The sequence below is a fragment of the Rutidosis leptorrhynchoides genome, chromosome 2 (genome assembly GCF_046630445.1).
Source record: "Rutidosis leptorrhynchoides isolate AG116_Rl617_1_P2 chromosome 2, CSIRO_AGI_Rlap_v1, whole genome shotgun sequence".
Lineage (NCBI taxonomy): Eukaryota > Viridiplantae > Streptophyta > Magnoliopsida > Asterales > Asteraceae > Rutidosis > Rutidosis leptorrhynchoides.
In genome coordinates this window covers 356898332-356904445 of record NC_092334.1, presented here as the reverse complement: position 1 = coordinate 356904445, position 6114 = coordinate 356898332, and the positions used below count along the sequence as shown (strand labels likewise).

General features: G+C 32.6%; 1 non-coding gene across 1 annotated transcript; it reads left to right on the top strand.

Moving 5' to 3' along the window:
* The first annotated feature begins 3402 nt into the window (after positions 1 to 3402).
* LOC139895207 (small nucleolar RNA R71) lies at positions 3403 to 3509 on the top strand. Its single transcript, XR_011775669.1, has one exon. It is a non-coding gene; the product is annotated as a small nucleolar RNA R71 (small nucleolar RNA).
* The last annotated feature ends 2605 nt before the right edge of the window (positions 3510 to 6114 follow it).

Genomic DNA, 6114 nt, shown 5'->3' with positions numbered 1-6114 from the left:
TTTCTCGTTCATGCTCGAGTTTAGATATCATCGAATTCCATGAGTTTGAATTCTCAATCTTTAAGGTCAATCTCTAGGATTGAGTATTATCAGTCTTAAAAGCTGATTTTTAATCTTTAAGGAGATTATCCTTTTCTGGGGATCTGATTCATTAGTCTTATCAAGCTAATTTGCACGGTGCCTCCCCATTGTACGAGATAAATCCTTCTCATGGTTAGGATAAATCTGACCACTTGGCGACCCTGTTTGATGCTGAGGTCCGTGGATTTCCTGCTGATTTTAGTGATGACTTTTCTAGATTTTTCGTCAACCTACAGCTGGTCTGGACGACAACTTCATGACCTAAATCAAGAAGCGCGTGTCTTTTTCGGAAGACTTTACTTTCTTTTAATGATGGAATTGATTCATCGTGTAGATCCATCTTTCTTTCAAATGTATTACAGTAAACCGGGTAAAACTGATTAGTATCGTCCAAAGCAAAAGTACCTGCAATAATCTTGTACAAAAATATGTGATATATGTTTTAAATTGAATAACTTGGTACATTCTTCCCACACTTAGTTTCTTTCTTTGCCTTTTTATTTTCTTCTATTTCATTTTAAATGAATTCAAGCGTTTTAGGGTGTTTCTCAATTTATGTCCTTTTCGAGGTAACGATAATTTCGGTATTATCACCTAGTTTTCATCGTTCATAAATATGTATAAACATGATTTTGAGTTCATTTAATTGAAAAATTTTCAAATTTTCACAAAATTTGGCAAATAAACTAAGTGTAAACTCGAGAGAATTTATAACCCTTCCCCACACTTGAGATCATGCAATGCCCTCATTTGCATGAAATCAGACTATAATTATAAATTCATGAGGGTGATTAGTGTAGAAAAGTGATTAAAAATACCCAGTTTGTAAGCATATTATTTTACATCACATTTGATATTTTGCGCCTTGTCATCAAAATTAGTAGCTTTTTGTTGAACTTAATGACAGTCTTTGAAAGTGCGCTATTTTACCCTGTTGTGTACATAACATAAAATACAAACATATATACATATTTTTGAAGTTTGGTATATAACCCCTACGTTCAAAAATTAATATAATATTTTTATTTTTTTTTGCATACTTTAGATCAATAAAATTAAATGATAACAAAATTTGTCGCCCCGCCCTCGGGTAAAGCAATTTCGGCTCAACGACCTAGTCTTTAACTCACGACGAATTTTATAAATCATTTTTTAAACTTAATGAATTAAAGTAAATTTTGTTTTTAAAAACTTAAATTAAAATGCATATTAATTTCATAAAAAACCTACAAAACAAAAATTCAGAATGGAGGGAGAAAACTAGTTCTTTAGTGTCTGCTAGCGGAAAAGACCAATCGGGTTCCATTCTCGGAACTACACGAGAACAAAACAACTAACTCTAGATAGCATTTTCTTTTTAGAACATTTGAATCTCCCCACACTTAGGTAGCCGTGGTGTCAAAATTGTGATTAACTTCATCGTTAATTTCTCTTGGTCCATAATCAACTTGCATATCCGTGACTTTTTCTTTAAGCCATTGGTCGGATTCCTGTGTAATATCCACAATTTCAACTAGTTTCTCCTTTTCTTTAGGTGATAGATTGGATACTAACCGGTTACATAACTTAAAGTTCCCCTTGGTTCTAGCATCGCGAATCCGTTTAATAAGTTTCTTCATTGAACTATTAATAACGGGATCATTTAATTTCGTATCAACAACGGGGTTCTTTGTTATCATGTCATCATTAGGTGTTACTTCATTTTCCCCACACTTAGGCGTTTCATTATTGCTAAGTATTACCGTTGGAGTTGGTAAAAGCACATGGTTCTTACCAATTGTTTTTACTGGTTCAACGGTTTTGGCTGGTGGAGATTTAGACTTTCGAATCATAAAGGTGATCGATTTGTCACCACTTTTAAGTGTCATTCTTCCATTTCCTACATCAAATAACGCCTTGGTGGACGCTAAGAATGGCCGACCTAAAATTAGAGGAATGTTTGGGTCCTCTTCTATGTCAATGATAATAAATTCGACTAGAAAGGTTAAATTGCCTACTTGAACGGGTAGGTTGTCAGCAATTCCAACTGGGTGCTTAATGGTTTGATCAAAGAGTCGAACACTCATATCCGTTGGACTTAACTTACCTACACCTAATCTCTTATATAAGGAAAGAGGCATAACACTTACACTTGCACCTAAATCTGCTAGTGCATCATACATGACACAATCACTAAGTAGACAAGGAACAATAAATTCACCCGGATCACCTACCCTAGGTGGAGGTTTTGGTGGAACTGTCTTCACCGGGTTTATATTTACGGCTTTTGTTTCTTGCACTTTCTTATTCTTTTTTTTCTTCTTCTTTCCAGAGGTATCACAATCTTTATTACCTATCACTTGCTCATACTCAACTCCTTTTCTTGGAAACGGGATGGGTGGTTTGTATGGTGCCACCACTAGCTTTACATACTCCGGTGGTGGTGGTGTAACTTCTTCATTGTTACTCTCATCTAAAACCTTCCCATCTTCTGGTGCTGGTTTTTCAGAATTCGTTGAAACCATATTAACATTCTCATTCCGAGGATTTACTTCAGTATTACTCGGTAGCTTTCCTTGTTTCCTCTCACTCATCATGCTAGCAAGAGTACCTACGTGTTTTTCTAGATTCAAAATGGAAGCTTGTTGAGTTCTTAATGACTGATCAAATCTCTCGTTCGTTTGGGTTTGAGTTTCAATAAATTGTGTTTGAGATTCAACTAGCTTGAATACCACGTCTTCCATATTTGACTTTTTCTCTTCGGTTTGTTGTTGTGGTTTATATAAGCCAGGTCTTTGTTGATTGAAAGTGTTGTTTTGAGTTGGTTGGTTATTCGGACCTTGTTGGTTATACCAGTTATTTTCGGGTCCTTTTGGATTGTAAAGAATGTTTTGATTTCGATTGAAGTTTAGCTTTGGCGGTTGATAATTATTTTGATAATTATTTCCAGGCCTTTGGTTCATATAGGAAACATTCTCTAGTTGTTCCAATGTTGGTTCAATGTGACAATCTTTCAATAAGTGTGGTCCACCGCATAGCTCACAACTGATTCGTATTGCGTGAATATCTTTATTCATCTTTTCCATTCATCTTTCGAAAGCATCTATTTTTGCTGAAACGGAATCAAAGTCATGGCTAGAATCGGCTCTAGCCACTTTAGATGAACGAAAAATATCTTTTTCTTGGTGCCACTCATGCGAGTGGGAGGCTGTGTTATCAATAATTTTGTAAGCTTCAGTTGCGGTTTTCTTCATAATGGAACCACCTGCTGTTATGTCGATGTCTTTTCGTGTAGCAACGTTGACACCTTGGTAGAATATTTGTACTATTTGGTAAGTGTCTAAACCGTGTTGAGGACATCCTCTCAACATCCTTTCGAATCTTGTCCACGCCTCATATAATGTTTCATTTGGCTTTTGCGCGAACGTAACAATTTCTCCTTGAAGTCTCACGGCTTTAGATGCAGGAAAGAATTGTTTAAGAAATTTTTCAACTAAAACATCCCATGTGTCAATCGCCCCTTCAGGTAACGATTCTAACCAATCTTTGGCTTCTCCCTTTAAAGTCCAGGGAAACAACATGAGATAGATCTGCTCATCTTTCACTTCTCGGATTTTGAATAGTGTACAAATTCTTTTAAACGTACGAAGGTGTTCGTTAGGATCTTCATTCGGTGCACCACTGAATTGGCATTGGTTAGTTACCATGTGTAGAATTTGTCCTTTGATTTCATAATCTGGCGCATTAACTTCTGGCTTAATAATGGCGTGACCTTGGCCCGTGCGTGTGGCTCTCATTCGATCTTCCATACTTAGAGGTTCCGTTACTTCCATAATTGAATTTGTTGAATACGAATCACTAGAGGATTCTGATTTAATGGTTTGTGGCTCAGGAGGAATAATTAGTGGTTCAGGATCTTGGAATTGTCCTTGAATATGCTCCGGGTTCTTAATTGTGAAGTCGGGTTCAAAAGATGGATTATCGGAAATTTGAGTTGGAGTTCTTGTTCGACTAGATGACGATTCTAAAGAAAAATCAACGGCGACAATATTGGCTAGATGTCTTGATCGAGTTATAGGTGGTGAACGTATGAAAGGTGGTGAACGTTTTACTCGGTGCATTCACTGAATATCCTATTAGTTTTTAAAAGGAAAGAAAAATTATATAAGTTATCCAATTAATAGACTTTTCTGATTTTGCCCACGTTTCGAATAGCCAAAAGATGCAGCAGAGGGGCAGGATTCGTTTGGTCTCAATATAATTGAGTACTGTTTGGCTCCAATAACCCGGTCCACGTACAAATCCAACTATTACTACGAACCAGAAAATTTTGATGTCTATCAATTTAACCACTTAAAATAAATTTTCGTAATTTTAAGAAATTTAGATAAGAAGTAGAATAAAAATCTTATCCTAAAACTAGAATAGCGAGAAATAAGAAAGAAAAAAAAAACGCGTCGAAAAATGTCGAAAAATAAAAGGTCGAAAAATAGGCGTCGAAAAATAAAAATAAGAAAGTAGCGCGAAAAACGGCGTCGCAAAATTCTAAAGCACATAAATCTTAGTCTAAGGAATAAGCACTTAAGGGATTTTACGGCAAACTTAAAAATTCTAGAAATAAAAATAACTATGGCAAAACTAAACTTAATACTAAAAATTGTAACTAGAGTCTAAAAATCTAAAGGTAATAAAAAAAAAACTTTTTTTTTTTATTTTTTTTTATATATTTCGTTTTTTAAGGATTTTAAAATATTTTTTTTTTTAAAATTTTTTTTTTTATATAAATTTTTTTTAAAACTTTTTTTTTTTTTAAAAAAACGATTTTTTTTTTTACAATTTTTTTTTTAAAACGAATTTTTTTTTTCTTTAAAAAAACGATTTTTTTTTTTACACAAATTTTTTTTTTTTTTTTAAAAAGAAATTTTTTTTTTCTAAAAAAAACGATTTTTTTTTTTTTTTTAAAAAACGATTTTTTTTTTACAAATTAATAATTTTTTTATAATTATAATTTTTTTCCAAAACTTTTTTTTTTAATTCATTTACTATTCATGAATAGTAAATGAAAATAAATTAATTAATTTACTATCCACATGAAAGCGACATGATAGAAATTATTAATTATAAGTTACATAATATACCCCTGAAGTATTTAATAAATACGACTTTTTAAAAGTATCAAATTTTGATTCTAAAATATTATTATATTATTATATTCTATTTCAATATTATTATATTATTATATTCTATTTCAATATTATTATAATTAAAAATATAGCGTTTTAGCGCTCCCCGGCAGCGGCGCCAAAAACTTGATGTGGTAGCGGAGGGGTATAAAATAGTATTATTTTTACTAGGAAATACTACAAAATATGACACAAGTTTTATTAATTTACGGATGGGATATACCTAAACCTTGCTACAACACTATAGGCAGTGTACCTAATCGTAGTGTAGTGTAGTTTTTAGTAAGTCCGGTTCGTTTCACAGGGAGCTAGTGATTACACTATATTTTTATAAAACTATATTTATGTAAATATATATATATATATATAAGTAGTAATATTATTATAAAAGGGGGGTTTTTACCGTTTAATGACCGGTTTGTCGATTTTATATTTTTAAGCGTAAAGATAAATGACAATAATTAAAGTGCGTAAAATAAATAAATGACGATAAATAAAATAACAATAAATAAAATTGCGATAGAATATGAAATAAAAGGATTATGCTTATTTAAACTTCCGTAATCATGATGTTTGACGTTTTGATTTTAATTAATTGTTACTCGGGTTAATTGTCCTTTGTCATGGTTTATTTGATACCTATCTGGTTTTTATCCATAATAGTCCATCGGTCATAAATATAAAGTGCGAGTGTCCTCGTCAAATTACCCTCATACCCGAAGTCAAATATTCCAACTAATTAAGGATTTAAACTGTGACGCAGTTATCACTTCTGTCAACAATTACACCAGTTATCACTGTATGTAATCTACCCCTGTTTTGATTAGATATGAATATTAATTTACCCACTTGATCAGTTTGAATAATCAAT